The sequence below is a fragment of the Neofelis nebulosa genome, chromosome 9 (genome assembly GCF_028018385.1).
Source record: "Neofelis nebulosa isolate mNeoNeb1 chromosome 9, mNeoNeb1.pri, whole genome shotgun sequence".
In the NCBI taxonomy this organism is placed as follows: Eukaryota; Metazoa; Chordata; class Mammalia; order Carnivora; family Felidae; genus Neofelis; species Neofelis nebulosa.
Window position 1 is genome coordinate 1432691 of NC_080790.1, and position 20693 is coordinate 1453383.

At 44.6% G+C, this 20693-nt stretch overlaps 1 protein-coding gene across 22 annotated transcripts in view; it reads right to left on the bottom strand.

Moving 5' to 3' along the window:
* Positions 1-20693, bottom strand: part of MYT1L (myelin transcription factor 1 like) — a 430813-nt gene that overhangs the window by 407243 nt on the left and 2877 nt on the right. Inside the window, exon 1 of one of the 22 annotated variants that reach the window (XM_058682384.1) lies at positions 18050-18454. The exons of 17 other annotated variants lie outside the window; for them this stretch is intronic. The gene's annotated coding sequence lies outside the window, so the exon portion shown is untranslated. Of the gene's footprint in view, positions 1-15631; positions 15651-16340; positions 16504-16559; positions 16706-16831; positions 17042-18049; positions 18455-20693 lie in introns of those variants that run through there. 4 more of the 22 variants (XM_058682387.1, XM_058682388.1, XM_058682386.1 and 1 more) reach the window with 4 other exon arrangements.

The following is a 20693-nucleotide window of genomic DNA, read 5'->3' on the forward strand; positions in this document are numbered from 1 at the left end:
CCCTCTGGGAGACAGGTCACTGATGCTGGCAGGGTTACTGACGATGTCAAATGGCTGCCTATTTCTTGACCATGCTTCCTCGGGGTCCAGTGCTCATCTACCCACTTAACTTCAACGCCCCCTTCTTGGCAAATCAGAGGGGGACCTGTGTGAGCCTGGACAAAAGGAGGCCAGAAGTGTCCATGTCCTGTGAGTCCTCGTGGGGACGTGCCTCCTGGGATTCTGTGCCCTACACTCCTCCCTGCCCCACCCTTGTTCCTGCCACGGTGGGAGGAAAAACTGAGGAAAGGGGAAATTTTTCCCTTTCCAAGAGTTCAATTCAACTTCCCCCTTCAGTGCTAACATCGATTGCTGTGAATAAGCACTAGGAATTTGAGTTTTCAAGGGTCCTTCTCAGTTGCTTGAACTCAAGAAGCAGATACACAACTATTTATTTTTAAAGTGGCATCAATGGTCGGAATGAGATGGAACACACTTATCACATAAGTAGATGAAGGAAAATAACGTGTGTGCAAGGCTGGGTTTTCAAATAGGAGTCTGGACATCTGACTAATGAAATTTCTGTACAGAGAGTTTAGAGGCAGCGTCATTCTTCCAGGTGGCCCCCCAGGGACTCAGGGAAATGGGGCACATGCATTCATTCAAGTGTTCCAGGCAACAATGCACCTCTTTCCAAATATCAAGGTATGTGGCCTAACAGGACCAAAAGGGAAGTGATCGCCACTTGGGAAAAATAAGTTGATGTTGAGTCAGGGTGGCCTGGAAAGTCCAGGACCAGCAAGGTGCTCATGAAAGGTGGTGTTCTGCATGCCACGCCCAGCCACAGCCTGCCCCCAGAGCAACAATGCCCAGTGCCCTCAGGGGGACACACCATGAAGAGTGCATTTCATCGCCTCACACGGGGAGGTTACAGTGTTCCATAAATAACTATAAATGCAAGGTATTTATACCTTGTACAAAATACACCTTGTAACGGTTCGAGGCAAGATGGCTTGGTTTCCTCTGGGACAGAGTAGGAAAGGCTTTGTGGGAAAGTGGCATTTGCACCAGCCTTCCAAGGGTGGACAGGATGTGTTTTCACAGGTGCCAGGAAAGAACACTGTGGCTGGAAGGGACAGTGTGAACAGTCAGAGCACGGTGGGTGGACAGCCAAGCTCCTCCCTGCACTCCGGGTCTGGCTTGGATGGTGCAGTGATGGACGGCGATGGAAGGGACATGTAAGAGCGGGTGGGGAACCACCTCCACTGGTAGGATATGGTGTTTGGGTTGGATTCTGCAGGAAGTAAGACCCTGGTGCTGTTTGAGCAGGAATATGCCAAAGCTGTACTTTGGAACAACAATGCAAAAGCAGAATACAGAATGTACGTGCAAGTGTGTGCGTGCGAAGGGGGTGGCGTTCGAGGCTACTCCAACAGTCCGGGAGAAAGATAATGACAGTCTACTCCAAAGGAGTGGGAGAAGGGATGGAAGGACGGAACAGTTGGAAGAGCTATTTTAGAGACAGAATTGGCAGGAAGTAGCCACTGATTGGCTGCCAGATTAATTATCCCAAAGAATAGCTCTGGCCTTGTCACTCAACCACACAAAAACCCTCAGTAATTTCCCATTATCTGGAGAACAAAGTCCTAATCTCGTCTCATGTAGACTCTTGTAAGTGTGACACTCACGACCCAGTGTGACCTGCCCCTACCTGTGCTTCAAGGCTGCTCTTTGCTGTGCACCTCTGCATAGACCCTGTCCTCTCTTCCAAATGGGGGGGTCTCCACAGGCCCCCAGAAAACCCATGTGCATTCTTCCCCACGAGCTTTCTCACCTGATTTTCTCTGCCTGAATTTCCCCCCTATTCTATAATTATCCACTAGAATCCTACTTTTTCTTCAGGGATTGTCTCAAATACTATGTTTTTCATGTAATTCCCCCCACCTCCGCCCCAGCCTTGCCTGACACAGCCTCTCCCTCCTTTGAGAACATTGTAACACTTAATTTATAGTCCCTCATCTTTTTTATCAGGTTCCAAATCATATTATAGACATTTATAAATTTTTCTTTTCTTCCCTATTGGTGTATAAAATTTCCGAGGAAAGAGGGTAGTTCTGACTCACTTTCTTTTAACCCACAGCATCTAATATGGTAAAGATTTGGTTAAAGGAATGGATGAAAGAAGAAGTGTAAGAATTTCAGCAGGAAGGGGGTTCCCAGGAAATCCCTCTGGCCACAGCCAACAATAACAACAACAAAAGTAATTGGTAAAACCATAGAAAAAAGAAGAAACTCCCTACTGCATCTGATCTGTGAACACACTATACTCATTGGGTTAAGCCGCCAGATGCTGATGTGTCATCCCAGCTGCACACAGCCCCTCTCATGCCTCTCCACCCTTAACTGTCAGTTTTGGTCCCTCAGACCCCTGATCTTCACAGGGCCAGTGGGAGCTGATATCAAGACTGCATGCGACAAATGAGGAACATAAGATCCTGATCACCAAGATCCCACAGGAATCAGAAAAGAGGCTGAAGGTAAATCGTAGCTGATGGAGCATGAGGAGGAAGACGTGGACCACACTGCAGTTTCCTCCAGACCACATCACACACACGTTTGTGTCTGACCTGTGCCTTCAGAGCTGATGTATCTGGACAAGGATGTGGCCGAGTAGCCTGGGGCAGATTACCGTTCTGCCTCTTCTGATAAACATTCTCAGTTCACCTTGTGTAACAGAAAGGGCTCCCCAGATGGAGATGCACAATAGAATTGATTGTGAATGAGTAGAAGTGAGAGCCCTAGAAAGGCCTTCCTGGAGGTAAATGAAGTACCAGACAACATCACCTAGAGAATGAGGGAAACAACTTCATCTAGAGAATGAGGAGAGAACATCATCTAGAGAATGAAGACAACATCATTATCCAGAGAATGAGGAGACAACATCATCTAGAGAATGAGGAGACGACATCATCTAGAGAATGAAGGAATGACATCATCTAGAGAATGAGGGAGACGACATAGTTTAGAGAATGAGGGAGACGACATAGTCTAGAGAATGAAGAGACAATATCATCATCTAGAGAACGAGGAGACAATATCATCTAGACAGTGAGGAGACAACATCATCATCTAGAGAATGAGGAGGCAACATCATCTAGAGAATGAGGGAAACAACATCATGTAGAGAATGAGGAGACAACATCATGTAGAGAATGAGGGAGACAACATCATCATCTAGAGAATGAGGAGACAACATCATCATCTAGAGAATGAGGAGACAACATCATCATCTAGAGAATGAGGAGACAACATCATCTAGAGAATGAGAGAGACATCATCATCTAGAGAATGAGGAGACAATATCATCTAGAGGATGAGGGAGACATCATCATCTAGACAATGAGGGAAAGGCAGCTGTGGCACACCACATGGGGGCCTCAGTCAGGTTGCAGTCAGGGTGACTGGATGTTCCAGAGTTGTGCTCACTCAGGGGAAGCCAGCACCTCCGCCCCCAGTGCCTTCGATCCTCCTGCTGGTCTGGCACCTGGATTGGGGTGGGGGGTGGCTGGGCAAACTGGGGAAGCACAATAAGCCCTCTGCCCCTACCTGTGACAGACCAGCCCAATTAAACACATGCAGTGTGCCTATTTACTTCAGGTGTTAAGATTGACATCAAGGCGCCATGTTGCGAAGGGTTCAGGAGCAGACCTATTCTACCAGAAAAAGCTTGGATCTTTGTTCTGGGATTACTTAACCAAATTGGCCCAGCAAAAACTTTCTGAGCGCCACTAACTCAGTGCAGCAGCTTCAATTTACTAATGGTGTGTGCACAAAGAATTTGGGATTCCAAGTGCATTTCCTTGCATTCGTTAGGTCCTCGGGTGAGCTCATGTCTTAGCCTGTAATGCATATGAATCATAAGGCTCAGTTACAAGTATGCAGGATCTAATTGTGTGTGTGACGGAGCCACTCGGCTGCAAACAAGCTCAGATTTATGGATGGCCGTGCGGACTGCAATTCTAGACCACGGGTGGGGGTGCTACCTTACTCACCGGGCGGAGTGGGGGGTCAGAAAAGGAGTTTTCAGGAAAGATGGATCAAGGGGAAACACGAGCACAAGACAAGAGCTGGGGTTCCAAGCCTGCAGAGTCACCCAGGAGCAGTTCAAGCTTCTGGGCCCCTCCCTTTCCCACTCTGTTCCCACTTCCATGTGTGACCAGCCTTTCCACTTCCTGTGGCTTCTCCCTCTGGTGTCTGACTGGCTCATTTCCTCTTCTTGACAACTGACAACTAGGACTGCAGTGTATCCCCCATCACCTTCCCCCCGGAATATAGCACGTCTGAGGTTTTCTAAGGGTCTTCATCACCAGTAGCTTCTTTTGATAGTTTCATCCCAGTGTCCATTCTTGCTATCTCTAGAGCCCACAGAGACAGAAACGAAGCCTGTACTGGGTACCCAATGACAGAAGGGGACAGTCATTGAATGAAGGGCATGTCATGCAAACTCTGTGGGAGGCCCCGTGAGGACACAGGGGACACCGAGGACAGGGATCCGGGGTGGGGGGGAGGGGGTTCCTGGTCAGGAGCAGGCTGAGGGGAAGGAGGGAAGAATAAAGACAGACAGAAGGGCTTTTCTTAGCTCCTTGGCAGCCTGGCTAATGGTCGAGGACCCATTGCTTGACAAGGGGAAATGCAGCAGAGGAAACAGTGGGGACTGGCCTGGGCATCAAGGAGACGCGGAAGGAATGGACCCGGGATGCACTGGGAGCTTGAATAGTTACTTACATGTTTATATTCCTTTCAGGGCAAATGTGAATTAGGGCTTCGGGCCCCACATGCACAAATCTCCAACATGTCAGAGAAGAAAGCGGGGAGAAAGTGGCACATTTTTACTGTGGTCTTGTCCTTTTGTGAAACACAAAACTGATAAAATTCAGCACTTTCCTTTCTGGAAATCTTGGTTGATAAAAAACGAACCTGGAGATCAGGTGTAACCCCTGGCTGTCAGGCTCTTCACGCACGCTCTTTCCAATCCTACCTGCTGTGTCTGGGGGAGGTGGCCACAGTGGTCACTGTGGGCTGAGCCCCCCGCTGGGGCCCAAAGCTCACGAGACAGTAGATCTGAAGGTGGACAGTAAGTGTGACACTCCCAGAGAGGCTTTAATGAAACACGATTTCAGTTTGTAAATTAGCTTGAAATAACTATTTCTTGGGAAAGTTGGGGACGTGTGAGGAGGACAAAGGCTCAGAGAGCTATTACGGGAAAGACCCAACTGGAGGCCATGGCGGACCTTAGCGAAGCTTTCAGGATGGGAGTGACACGTTTACTGGTAGTAAAGCTCCAAATCTACTTTAAAGTGCCAAACGGCAACCTTGCTGTGGTTCTATCCTGAAACAAAGGAAGGGGGAGACATCATTTGCATTGTTACTTTTGGAGATATTATACATTCTGTGAGTCATGTTTACATTCAGTCTTAATATAGAAGGAGTAAGTTATTATTAATTTGAAAGCCATATCAGAGCCTAAATCGAATGGCTTATCTTCACTCACAATATAAAAAACATTTCTGGTTCAACCCTCACTCTGTTATAGAGTTTGTCGTATATTTATCTCTACAACACACCTCTTTCTCTGAGAAAAAGAAAAGAGAGAGAAATTCCTACTCACACATGGACATTTCTAGAGCAAAAAAGAAATACCTGGTCCCATTATTTCCTTGAATGTTTTTTAAGACAGTTTTATGATTAGTCTCATGGAATTATTTGTAAATGCCACAAGATTAAATGTCATTAATCTTTTTGTTAACCATTCAGGAAAAACAATAAATCTCTAGATTGTCACATATTTAGATCATAAAATAAAATGACATGTATTTATGAAAAGTTTTTAAAAAGCACACTATGGGGGCACCTGGGTGGCTCAGTCAGTTAAGCATCCGACTCTTGGTTTTGGCTCAGGTCATGATCTCACCATTTGTGAGACTGAGCCCCGTGTCGGGCTCTGCACTGATGGTGTGGAGCCTGCTTGGGATTCTCTCTCACTGATGGTGTGGAGCCTGCTTGGGATTCTCTCTCTGGCCCTCCCCTGCTCAAGTTCTCTCTCTCTCTCTCTCTCTCTCTCTCTCTCTCTCTCTCTCTCTCTCAAAATAAATAAATAAACTTTAAAAAATAAAATAAAAAGCAAACTATGACTAATTTTTGAAATGGAACTGTTACCCACTTATCTGTAGGTATAAGTCCCCAGATGCCACTGGAAATCACATGCAGACCATGCATAACATAACAAAATGAGCCACCACCGTCAGATGTCACTGGGTAACAACAATTCAGAGCATCACCTGTCTTTAGTGCTTTCACTATGTTTATGTTAATACAGGAAGCCTTCTCCTTGTTCCCCACATAGCCAAATTACTTTTGTTTTCAACAATAGGTCCAAATGCGACCTGTTTATGAGGTTCCAATGGCCACGTGGCCCACAGGACCCATACATCTTTCTGTACTCTCCTCACAGGTCCTCTGCACCACCGAGGTGGGTGATCACCAAGCAACATGCAATGTTTCTCCTGGTCCCTTGATTGTCCATGAACATTTTTGTGTGTTTGTTGCTATTTAACTTTGTCTGTATTTGTATTTTGTGTCCTCAACTAGATTTTTAGTTTTTAATTTTTTTTTTTAAATTTTTTTTTTTCAACATTTTTTTATTTATTTTTGGGACAGAGAGAGACAGAGCATGAACGGGGGAGGGGCAGAGAGAGAGGGAGACACAGAATCGGAAACAGGCTCCAGGCTCCGAGCCATCAGCCCAGAGCCTGACGCGGGGCTCGAACTCACGGACCGCGAGATCGTGACCTGGCTGAAGTCGGACGCTTAACCGACTGCGCCACCCAGGCGCCCCAGTTTTTAATTTTTTTAATTTTATTTAAGATTTTTTTAAGTTTATTTATTTATTTTGAGAGAGAGAAAGAAAGAGCAAGTAAGAGCATGGGGGAGGGGCAGAGAGAGAGAGAGAGAGAGAAAGAGAATGCCAAGCAGGCTCAGTGCAGAGCCCAACTTCAAGCTCGATCCCATGAGCCATGAGATCATGACCTGAGCTGAGATCAAGAGTCGGCTGTTTAACCTAGTAAACCACCCAGGCATCCCCAGATTTTCAGCTCATAAGGGCAAGGACTATGCTGCACCCCTAGTTCAGTGCTTGCCCCTATAGACATTCAGTAAAGAAGTGCTGGGTCTACTTAAAGCCATTAACCATCAGCCAGAACAAGTGCTAACTTGCACATCCAGGGAGCCATCAATTCCACTCTTGTGTAATAAAAAGCTTTGCACTTGGTGATTTGTTTTCTTAAACGGTATATATCTTTAATAATCTGAATTCTTTCATGAATATGCTATTTTGCTTCTTATGATTATGGAGCTAATAAGAATACCTACAATACTATAAATTCTTGTGGGTTTTACATGATATAGTTCATAAGTAAAGCAGTCAGTGTGGCACATTTGGTAGCTAAGTGTTAGGTTATTATAACCTGGTTATTATAGCCAAAACCTGGCAGTCTATTTTCATTGGTATTTCAATATAATATATAAACAGTTTGGATTTGTATGAAGAGGGGAATGGTGCTTGTCACTTAACCCACTGAACTTTTTAGGGTGCTTCGGTAGCCCAGTCAGTTAAGCGTCCGACTCTTGATCAGGGTCTTGGGATCCCAGGGTCATGGGGTCAAGCCCTGCATCAGGCTCTGTGATGAGTGTGAAGCCTGCTTAGGATTCTCTCTCCCTCTCTCTGCCCTTCCCCCACTCATGCTCAAAACAGATATTCAAAACAAATAAATAAAAAACTTTTAAAGAATCACTCCTGAACTTTTGGTCCAGTGCAAGTATGACTTTGCTGGTTGGTTTAGCTGTACGATGTCCCACTTTAAGACTGAGCTGCAAAGAGCTGAGCTGTGCTTCTTGGCATGTCTCCACTGCCTGTGCGTTTCTCCCCCCTTTTTTTAATCTCCTCTTCCTTTCACTTCCTATCTCTCCGTGCCTGTGTCCACTGCCCTTTCCCTGCATGCCCACACTGACTTTCCTTCATGGCGTTTCTCCACTGCTTCTGGTGTGAGAAACACTGCCAAAAACTTAGAAGTTCCACATTTTGAGCTCTTGAAAGAGTGGATTGTTTTATTAAGTGGGACACATCTTCCGTTGAATTTTCCCCAAGGAAGCTCTTTGGTACGAGACATCTGGAGAGGCTGGAACGGCTTCTGTGAGCTGGTGAGGAATCTGTTTGAGGTGTGCACAGGGTGAGCTGTCTAACCTCGCCCATGGGCTTGGCTTCTCTTATTTCCCTTCCCATGAAGGTTTAATGTTCTTGTATACTCTACCAGGATTTTGTGAGGACTATTTTAAGCTGGGGAAGATCACGTGCCATGGAGCACGGTGGTAAAAACCCAGTGTTCGTCTGGACCCACAAGATCTTGTGTGTCGTTCTGGGTGCTTCAGGGTACCAGAAGTAGGACATGGGTTGTGTAACACATTTTAGCTGCTATAAATGTGTTCTGATTAGGCTGCTTTTCCCTGGCTGTTACTACTATGTAAACACTGCTTCCAGAAAGGAAAGGCGAGACATAAAGCCAATGGGTCCGTGTCCTTAAGCATCAAGCTTAGTGATATGAACTGCAGACACTGCCCTTCCTCCATCATGACAGGTGAAGAAGATCCACCACAATCCGATGGAGTCAAGAGAAACAAAGCAGGAATGACAGAGCCACGACAGCACGTACATTTCTGTGAATCTTCTCAGGACAACTCACCCGCTATAATGGCCAGAAGAGAATTCTTGCCAAAGTAAAATAAGACCATAGTCACAAAATGGATAAAATCAAGAGATAAAACAACTTAGAGTTAGTTTTCAGCTACACATTTGAGTTTCACACAAGATCCAGTGGTTTTTCAAGATGATCAAGAAGTTTGATTGGATGAGTTCTGGGAAAATTCAGCTGACCTTGGCAGTCCTTGATTAGACCCATCAATCAAAAATAATGCCTCCTCTAAATTTTCCAGGGTGCTGGTGTTAGGCTTGCTTCCTGCTCTTCTCCGCAACAGCACCCCAGACAAGGACTGGGAGGTGCTGCCCTCTGTCAGGGGCACTGCCACAAGCGCGGAGCCCCATCACCCTGCAGCGACACCTTCCCGGAGCAGGCTGTGCATGAGAATGGCAAACACCATTACAGAATGTTAGAAGGGGAAGGAGCTGAGAAATGACAGAGTTCACTCCCCTCATGTGAAGCCAGGATTCTGGGACCCAGAACGCTGGAATGACCTATTCAAAGTCATCCCCAAATCATCAGGAAGGTGAACTGAGATGAGGTCCTCCCACCCCACCAAGACACACATGGGCTGTCTGTTACTATCTAGGGGTTGGCTATGGACAAACAAATCTCGCTGAGAAAATAAAGAGGACAAAAAAGAAAAGAAAAGATGACTACAGTGGATAATATTTGGTGAAAATCCCCTCCAAGAAGCTAATTGGAAAGAGAAGTTTCCTAGTGTCATTGGCCATTTTCAATAGATTGAGGGATTCCTCAGAAGCTTGTACAAGGTGTACAACATAACTGCTATGATCAAACCAGCAGGGCATGTCTATCGTTGGAAGAGCCTCCAAAAGCAGTCAAGGAATCCATTCCTGGCCTTCCTGATCCTGTCCTTTGCTAACTGAAAATCCAGGGACACGAGCCAGCAGTGATGGTGTTGCACCAAAGTGACAGTCAGTGGCCCCATTGAGCACAGTCCCCAGTCAGAGAGAATCTAAGTGGGAAGAAGGGCACAGACGTGGGGCCATGTTGAAGGAAGGATGAAGGGAGTGGAGATGCCACACTGAATGTTTTTAAGAGAGAGAGAGAGAGAGAGAGACCCATTTTTCTAACGTTGATTGTCTAACATCACATCTCAGGAATATGCTTATGCTACAACAAATGATTCAATCTGCACGTGTTGGATTTTGAAGCTGTAAAGTACATATGCTCCTAACACGTATCCGGCATCTAACCCTGGATTGTCAATACCCAAGATGTGGAGTATTCGTCACAGGCTGAGTGTATTTCCCAACTTTTGCAAAATTTAAAGCATATGCAATGTTATGGATGAGGAACGAGGGGTCCCCTGTAATCTCACAAATGGGACGGCCTTCCCTGTCACAGTGACCCCTTGATCGGGTACTGTTTTGATCATTAACTTTAAAAGTAGATGAACAGGTGGCACAGCCCATTTGTAAACAGGTGTGTTAGCTCCTCCCTGGAGAACAGACACAACATTTCTTGGCTTGCACTTCGGGTGTGGGTCTCTTAGGGAAAAGGGTTGTTTTTGAGCTAACACAACCCCAGTAACAGCATATTAGCTAAAACAAAAAAACAAAAAAAAAAAACCCAAAAACCAAAACATTTGGGCAGTGAAACTACCTCCACCCTTATTCCTGGGATTAGGAAAAGAACAACAAAAGACACTGATAGATTTAGAACATAAACTCAGTGGAAAATTCCAAGGGTTAATTCTGTACAAAATGTGCCTTGTTAACCAAGGAACAAGTCATAAATTAGTCTGCAATTTGCCCGAGCCAACTATTAAGATTCCCCTCCTGTTACACACAAGTGTCCAGCATCCACCAGCACGTCCTGCTTCGTGTAGCCCCTGACTTCTGTTTTTAAGCAAAGACATGCAGCTTTGCAGCGACTGAGTTACTCAAATTCCCAGACTCCGAGAGACCATAAAAACACTACTTCTAACCTTACTTTTCTTTGGTAGGGTTTAATCACGGATTCTTAATTCTGAACAGATAGGTATGTTCAGTCAGGTCTGACTCAGTGGAAATGTGGCAGGGAGTCATCTGAATGGTCGGAAATGCATGACCAGTTTCCAATTTGAACTGTCCTGTCCTCTTTCTGATGCCTCTTCAGCCAGCGGGGAGCCCGCGGATGACCAAGCCGGGCCCGGCTCGCTGCTGGCGTGGTGCCGGCTGCTGATGTCACAGAGGAAGCCAGAGGTGAGAAATCAGGACCAGGGGAGCTTCCTGTTTGTTTGGGAGGTTGGGTCCCGGCCGCTAATCTGGGGCTTAGCCACGCTCTACTCAAACGTTCCGTTGTTGATCTCTGGGATCAACAGCTTTGAGATGTTCAGAAACTGCAAATCAGACAGCTGACATTTGCCAGCACTCCTTCCTCAAAACAGCATTTTGCTCACTGTTTCGTGCATTCCCAGGTAAGCAGAGACTTGTTTCCCTCCTAACTGCACACACCATAACAGGATGGCTGATGTCAACCTAGAAATCTGATGAGTGAGGACCAAGGACGCAGAACCCACACAAAGTCCAAATCTTGAGCTCTAGATTTGTGTAAGAAGGTGACAAACTCAAATCGTAGATTTAATTGAGTAAAGAAGTGTGATTATATAATGCTATGTAATTGAGAGCTAAGTCTCAGAATGACCACCCAGACCCCTGAAGTGTTAATCATCTAAGGAAGGGACCTCAGTGTTTACTCCACTTGTACCATTAAGTCGGAAAAGGGGTTCACTCTCTTTCAAAACATATTCAAGGGAAGGTAGATCTGGAAGAAATTGTGACTGCCCTTTATCAGAAATATATATATTTAAAAAAATATGTATACACACACTTATTTAAAGTAAGTATATATTTGTATACAATCTATAAATATAATCTATAACATATTATGTATTTGTAACATAACATATATGTTGTGCAAATGTAATATATAAAATATTAGCTATTTGTATATTTATTTTACAGATTATACATGAATATACACGTACTAAAATGTGTGTGTGCGCGCGCACGCACGCACACGCACACGCACACATGCACACACCCTGAAACACTGTGGGTCAGAAGTTTAACTGTCATCTCCACCTCTTTGGCTCTTTTGACATACTAGGTGCTCAGTGCGTGCACGTTGTATGAGGTGTTCAGTCAAGTGGTAAGAAGGAAGGGGCAGCTGAGTTTCAGGAACCAATGCCTGCAATTCCCAACACCGACTGTGATGTTTTTTTCTTGCAGGAGAAGATGGTGAGGGAGCCCCCAGGCTGCCCATCCTCGTCACTGACTCTAGCTAGGCTGTTGACTAAACTCTTCTAAAATGCAGAGTCTGAACATAATTGATAAATGTGCAAGTAGGGTCCATGAGAAAGAACAAAAGAAAGAATCACGACCCCAGCAGCTGAAATTCCCATGGTGGAAGTCGTGTCCCCTGATCTTGACCTGAGTTAATGTCCGCCCCAGACATGGTGGCCTCGGTGCCAGCGGCTTGTCTGAGCTCCCTGAGGATGTCTCTTTCTGTTCCTTTGGTGAACTTGGGCTTGGGAAAGTGCCCATACAACACAACATGTGGGATGGGTAGGGGTAAATTGATATCATGGAACTCATTCACACCACACTGGCCATAGGAACACTACGATTAGGCATAAAATTTTATTCTTCTGGTAATATACTTCAAGCCCTAAACAAAGCCAGTGAAGACAGGAATTTCCCTTAGGAAGAAGAAACAAGAATAAAAGAAAAAACCCAGTTACCCTGGAAGATAAACAGCACAACCCTCACTGGCGACTATCACCATTCACTCCAAACTACAGGATGGGAGGTCAAACATACACTCGTATTTGGAAAATGCAAAAATGAGGACCTGTCATACTGACTCCTGAGTGACCGGAACCACAGAATCTCTCAGTGCAATACACCCAGTTACAGCATGTGTCCAAAGTGCAAATGATCACTGTGTCGTAAAGGAAGCCAGCAAGTCTGTCTGCAAAGAGGGTGACATGGGTAAAGCTATGACCAACTGCCATCAGCACACACATCAGGGCAATTGCAACTTCCCACCCTTCAGGCTTGTGACGATTTCCCCCTCTTCCCTGCAACTGGTGATTAGTACCTTCCACGACCCAGACAACAGCTGGATGGATGCCAAAGGACCATACATCCGTGGTCTACCGTGCCCTTTTTAATCAACTTCCTAATTAAAAAATGCCATGCTGGCATGAGGTATGAAGGGAGTAGGCTTGGGCTTGTTTCACAAAATCGCAGCCCCTAATCCGGGGTTGTGGAAAATCTGTGTTCTTACAGATGTTTATGAGTTTTCCTGGTGCAAAGATAGAATCAATTTGCTTCTGCCTGGCCCTCAAGACGTATTAAATTTATCCTGAAGGAAACTGGTTTCTGAAAAGCTCTTGCCCAGATGCATTAGGCAGGTGGGAGTTTCAGTGAACCAGAGGGTCCACTAGCAGATGCAGCATTGATTTCTGAATGTTCACAATCTAGCAGACAGCTCCAGAGCAGACTTGATTTGATGGCTCTCTATGGGGTGCCCTGCAGACTCGATTATTTCCACAACCAGTCTGGCTAGCATTGTTTCATGGCGACAATGCTCTGTGCTCTCAGCTTCTGTTCAGATGGCACAGGCTAGTGGCATACATGTGCCCGGGTGGCAGGGGATGGGGCCAGATTTGAAGTCAGGCTCTAAGAACTATCTATCCCTTTCAGGGCTGAGTGGTACAGTAGGCCCTGAGATCGGGAGGTGATACTGACTTCAGAAAGCCATTCTGTTGAGGGCCATCCAAATACACCACGAGTCTAGGTTGAGATATGGCACGAAGATACCACCCAAAACAGGGTTTGAAACTAGAAATCCTAGAACGAACATCTTTGTCAATGTACTAAAAAGAGCCCCCGCCTCATAAATTATTAATTCACGAGTTGTTTGATTTAGAGATGTAGAGCTGACATTCCAAACCTGAAAATATTTCAAGCGAATGTCCAGTAAGCTTAAGGACATTCTCTCTAAAGCAATTTGAGACTGGAGCTGTCAGACTTTAGCCAAAAGCAGTCGGTGTGTAATATTGAGCCATAAAGTTCCTTGCAGCTTTATTGATGGGTGCACAAATATATCCAAAGCAGGTTGACACGGCGCACGTATTAACCCAGTGGCTCAAGGGCTTTCAGCTTGCACAGAGCACTGTCATATCGGCGGTTTAGAAACACATACACACGCTCACTCACAAAACCCTTGAAGAGATTAATTGAGTACTCCTGGGAGTGCAAAAATACATCGTAGTATACAATGTTAAAGAAATAAGGCCAAAAACAAGCTCTTGAAATAAAAATATTTACACCATGTTCATGCACAATCAATGGGATCCCTGGCAGAGACTGGCCCTTGTCACCTGAGGCAGAGCGGACCCCTCAGGGCACACCGCTGCCCGTGCACCAACCACTCCTCCCCAGCGAGGCAGAGAGGGCCTGATCTTTCACTAATGTTTTGGCATCTCACTCGTTGCTTTAAAAATTTGCTATGGAAAGCTGCTTTTCTTTCCAAAGTTGATCTCCAACCGTAGAGGTAAACCAAAAAAAATTTAAGAGGGAGGAAGGAAGGAAGGAAGGAAGGAAGGAAGGAAGGAAGGAAGGGAAAAAGGAAGGAAGGAAGGAAGGAAGGAAGGAAGGAAGGAAGGAAGGAAACAAGAAAGGAAACAAGAAAGGAAAGAAGGAGGGAAGCAAGAAAGATTCCCTTAGAAATCACATTTCCAGGCAGGTGCACATCACCATATTTCTAGCTGTGGGACCTTTTATTCTTTCATTGTCTTTGAAGGCAAGCCCTTCCCAACCCCACGGTGCCTGAGAGCTAATGTGACAGATAGTGGCATAAAGTGAGTCTGTCAAGTGGAAACTCATATGACATAATTTTGGCCCTTAAAACAAGCTGGGCTACAACTCTGAGACCCAGCCGGGCACAAAGGAAGACACTGGTAGGTGACACACCAGTGTCCCCTTCTGTTAGTAAATGGACACATTGAGAGCAAAAACTAATGCTCATGTTTTGCCCCAAGAAAGTTATAACCTGTCATCAAACTACAAGGAGTCATTTTGATCACAGAAAGCTTGGCTCAATGCTTAGATAAGATCTAGCATGGAAAAAGAACAAATATTTCCTGCCTCTAGCTAAGATTCAGGAATCTGAGAACAATTTGCTGTTCAATACTGCTGAGTTAAATAAAAAAAGTCAACTGTTTTCTCATTCTTGTTTACCAGCAAGTTGAGAAATAAAATTGAAAAAATGATAATACGTATTCATAGATGCAAAAATACAGCATCCGTCTATTATGCAAAAAATAAATGGATAATCAGCTCAGTGTGAGTATTCACAAACTTGCAGCATGAGGAGAAAACGGTCAAAGCCAAACGTCAGGCAGGAGCTTCCCACAAAGGGTTAATATGTTTTCCGATACCTTGTGTTTGAGGTTGAGGTTGAGGTTTGCTGGAGAGAGTTTTCTCTTTTTTCGGAAAGGCAGAGTTTTTTTTTTAAAACACAAGAAATGACCCTCCAAAAAGTTGCATTTTCTGTCAAATGGTTGCTGTCATTGTCTAAAGCAAACAGCTAAATAAAGTGAAGCAACTCTTTCAAAAAGAAAGAAAGAAAGAAAGAAAGAAAGAAAGAAAGAAAGAAAGAAAGAAAAGGAAAAGAAAGCCTAAAAATAAAAGCAAACTAGAATCACGAAGTGATGTGATATATTTAAGAAACTGTCAATAGACGATTTGAGGGTAATAATTCCTACTTAAGTTCCACCTTAGAAACACGCGAAATAATTAGGTCAGTGAAAATGAAAACCTTACCTTTTAAGGAGAGTAGAAATTATGAAAACAAGAGAGAACTATTTATCAGTGAATTCCCGGAGAAGGAAGTATATTTAACTAGACACTGAAACACCCATACTGCAGTCTTAAAGCCAGAGAATTATATAAGAAATGTGTGTCACTGGTGACAATGGAGAACTGGGGTTCCAGCAGGCTTACCGTTATTTCCCAACTCAGGAGACTGGTTTGTAAAACCAGCTTCCAATTTTTCTTTCCCCTGGAAAGAACGGAAAGTATCAGAGGCTGTGCTGATTTTTATATTTCCTATCTATGGATCGTACAGATCAATAGAAACTTGAGTTCGGTTTCCACAATCTCCAGTAAGTTGCTGGTTAAATTGGCTAAAATCCCCTTCCCGGCCAGGAAAAATATACACCAGTCAAAACTAATTATGTCTGGGCTTCACCTGAAACAACGTTCGCGAATTTTACTGGCCTGGAGACACTGTTCCGGCAAATATTAATTAAACACCTTGAATAATGGCTGCTGTACGTTTCTGAGCACAGGAATCTCTAAACGGGGAATTTTCACTCCAGACCCAGGCACGGGAAGATGGATGGAGCATCCACCCCAAACCAGCAGCAAATGACTGTTCTTTTGTTACTGACCAGGAGGAGTTGAACTTTGCTCCACTTTGGGAAGCAGAGCCACCGCTCTGGAAACAACAAGGAGGACAGGACATATTTACCTGCAGGGACCATCAAAGAGAAACCTGGAGCATCGCAAAACAGAGCGGTCCAGACGCATGATCTGTGGCTGCAGCCCCCGGCCGCTTCGGCTAGGCCGGCGTCTGGCAGGCAGCCGTCCCCACGGCAGCCACCCTGCCTTCCATGTCGGGGACTCACCCAGAAAAGCCCGCACCCCGCTCCACGGCCCCAGAACTCTTGCGGGGCTCCTCAACGCCTACCATTTGTTCCGCGTTCATCCAATCAACTTTCCACTGCACATCTTCCCTCTGCCGGCGCTCAGACGCCGGGCCACTGCTCATCTGTATGCTAATTATTTTGCCACATGGACAAAAGTAATAATGCTTTCAGACAGGAAACTAACAGGCCTGAAGTCGAAGATGGAAATTAATAAGTTGACACCACTAAACGCCGGCCAGGCTGTCGCGCGTGCCGAGCGGGGCTCCCGGGGAGGCCATGGCCGCACAGCACCACCAGCACGCCGCTGACTTACCCTGTGTCGGGCTGCATCCTCTAAGAACTACCAAACATATCCATTTCCCCAAATCCTAGCCCGGGGAGGGGACTTCAGCGCTGCGCTAGGTATGTTTCAAGGGATAGCTGTGGCTTCAACCAGTCATTTCTAACCTTCCTGTTTATGAAGCTTGCAACACAGTCAGACAAGATTGGGGATGCGTGCTGTATGTTTCTTACATTGTACCCACAGGCCCCTAAATCTCCGGAGCAGAATGGGTATCATGTGCAGAGCCGTATTCACTGTAATAGATGGGAACTGTGAATACCAGAGGCAGGCTGGGAACAGTCACCCGGGAGGCAGTGTGTCTAAAAACACCCCCCACCTCCCGTCATTGATGTTGTGGTGGATTCACACTGTGGCCAAAGGAGTCTCGCAGAGTCAGCCAGACCTGCAGTGTTTCACATGGTGCGAGTGCCTAGCATCCAAACAAAACAAAAAGAGGTTCCGAAGCCTGTGCTGGACCGCAAAAGGGGAAGAGCAGTTACACAAGAGTTAACTGGAACTGAGTCTTAACCGTCCCTGGGGTTGCCAACCACACTGGGTTCTCCCTCACTACCAGCTCCTTTTATCACTTTCTTTTAAAACAAAAGACATAAAACTATCTCTCCAAGAAAGTTCAAACACCATCCATCTCTCAGTATTGCTCGAAGGGAAAAAAAATATCAGAGAAAGTTTGATCCGCAAAGGCAAGACCACATACGATTTCAAAATACGGAAAGGAACATAGATATATGACTTTCATTAGCATTTTTCCGGTAAAAAAAAAAAAGTGCTGATTTTATAGATGGCTTCTGTCTGCAGACCTCTGTTATAACACTCACCACTACGAAAGTCCACATTAAATCACAAAGGCTACTTAGCACCTCCCACTCCTCCCCCTGGACGCTAGCCTTGCAGACACAGACTTCTGTTTAATGACAACCCAGCAGCACACAGGTATCTGGGGGCCTGCCCACGATGATGTGATACCGGAGGTCTAGCTCTCTTGGAGAAGGAGCCCATTCTTGGCTCATTTGCACACCAAACCAGGCGATTTTAAGAAGTGCTGTGATCTGTCATCAAATAAGAACTGACGACAGGTAGGGAGGGAAACAACCATTTGCTGGGGAGATCAGATGAAATAATTCTAAAGAGCTGGAAGTTGCAACAAGCAGATAAATCATATGCAGCCTTGAAATAGAGAGAAAGCGATACCTTTTCGCAGAAGAGTTGGTGGCCATCGAGAGAGATCCCGTTCCGCAGTCTATTTCTCTACACATGCAGGGCTATTTCTGCTGTGGAGAGCCCATGGCACGTGTTGATCGCGTCTCCCTATACATCCCCGCTCCATCCGCCCCTACCCTCCAGCGCTGTCACTGTCAGCTCACTGTGTAGACGGAGAGTCTGGGGCAGAACCACCACCAGTGATAAACCACTGCAGGCTTTCCACAGAACACAATGCTGACTGTGGCTTCCGTCGGGGTGGGGGTGGGGGGTGGGCAGCACAGAAGTCTGAAGTTCCCAAGAACACCTTATTCCAGCTTTCAGAGGTGATTCCCCTAAAGCCCGAGCCTCTTGCCTGACGTGTTGAGACCAGACACACTGGTTCCTACACAGGCTACAGTTCCCTTCCCACCCAGCCCTGCTGGAAATCACTGCAGTGCGAGAGCTAGAGATGCTTTAGGAGAATATCCTGTACCATTCTGCCTTCTCACAGCACAACACCCCTTTCACTGAGACTAAAATATTTTCCTCCCCCTCCCAACTTTTCCAATAATCACCACGTGGGGAGTAAGGATTTTTTTTTAAAGAGATACATTTTAGGAAAAATTTTCCAAGAGAACAGCCCGACACACCAATGCCTATCAGTATTTCTTCACATAATAAATAGGCATTTGTGCGTTCTTCCTACTTTTATAACACCTGGCTTACATTTTCTCTGCCATCTCTGATTACTTCTACAGATACCCTGAGGACTCATTATGATGTCAAAGCTTAAAACAGTTTCATTGTGAAAACAGGCATAGAAAAATCATTGTGTATGCTTGAACAATGCAGGTGTGAAAGAGACACAGAGAGAAGAGAGGGAGGCAAAAACAGACAAACAGGAACAGAGTTACAGAGAGAGGAAGAGGGAGGGGGAGAGGGAGGGGGAGAGGGAGGGAGAGGGAGAGGCAGGGAGAGGGAGGGAGGGAGGGAGAGAGAGAGAGAGAGAGAGAGAGAGAGAGAGAGAGGGAGAGAGAGGACAGGACACAAAGCATACTCCAAAATGAAACCATGTTGCATTGAAATACAGCCTACTCATGGAAAATGTATAGCTGCTACCTTAAAATAATCTGATATCAGAAAAATCATACAATAGATTACTACAAAAGTAGAGAGTTTAATATTATTTCTTGTACAAGTTATGATCATTGTAGACAAGATTTCTAATTTGTGGTATGTGCCAATTTAAAAAAAATATCCTTTCTTTAAATATCAGTCACACATAATATTTGGATACAATTTACCCCCACCAGTGCAAAATAGAATTTAAAAAATAATTTTATGCACACACACAACTTAAAGTTTGTAATATCTTTTCTCTTCAGTTTAATTTGGAACAAACATAGATCAGTGCCAGGTGTAGGGTTGTGGTAAAGAATGTGGTTTGGTGAAACTTAGCTGGCGTGCTGAAAAATATGTTAATCATTTGCAAGTCTTGTTCAAGTTTAGCCTTAGCCTCTGTTACTCCTTTCTAAGGAATGCTACACATATTTTCAAAGAAAACAAAAAGAAGACATTTGTGAAAAGGGCCCTTTTAAAAATTTGAAAGTAAGAAAACAAATAATACTATTGCAATGAAATTATGATATGAAGTAATTTGATTGTAAGAATTTACCAAAAATAAAGATCTTTCTTTCTGAATCTGCATTCATTTGCTTCCTGGACAGACTTCTGGTGGGACTTTGTGTGAAGGCAGACTTTATGGCTAGGTAGTAGATGCAGTTGAAAACCTGGTTATTGATTGGAATTGTAGCCCTGAACTCAAGGGGACAGCCAGATGGGCCACACTTCAATGTCAGGGCAGGGCGGTCTTTACCGAAAAGCACCTTGCTAATCCCTCTTAGTACACTAAGTGGGTTTCTTGATATAAAATATTTAAGGGTAATTAAAATGTTAAGTTGTTTGAAGTTAAAAAGATAGCCATTAAAATATGAAATAAGTAAACAAAGTATTTTAGGTGATATACTGTGTTTCTTAAACAATACCTCTCCCTCAAATTAGATTATCTTACAGGTAGAGTTGGAAATCTACCCATATGACTCTGAAAATATTATTTAGGCAACAGAATAATTTTTTCACAGAGGACTGGTTTGGAATCACACATGTGAGGTGTTTCTAAAAGCAAATCAACAAATAGTCATATTACTGACTCTAAATTTCAAGTATAGTTTTAACGAATAGAGAAACTTCAAAAAACCTTGAAGTTGCAAAAATAAGTTATTTCTTCTCCCTAATGTATTGAAAATTGGCATAGAAAACAGACATAAAACATCAGGTGCATTCAGTAGTAAGCCATGAAACATAAATATTTTCAAGACAGTAAAAAATAAATAAGCTATGTGAAAACACATCAGGAACAATGAAAACCATACACTGAAGAGGCTCCTTTTCTAAAAATGCTCACATTTTCCTAAAATCATGCTTGTGCTGTTTTTATAACCCAAAAGGAAATTAGGTGCTTTCATTCCTTCAGGGATTTTGGTACATCACACATCCACGGTCACAAATTATTGGGCCTTCAACTTCGATGTCAGCTTCACATGTATGAAATCAGCCTAAGTTTTACTGGACGATGCAAGTTTAGCTCAAGAGA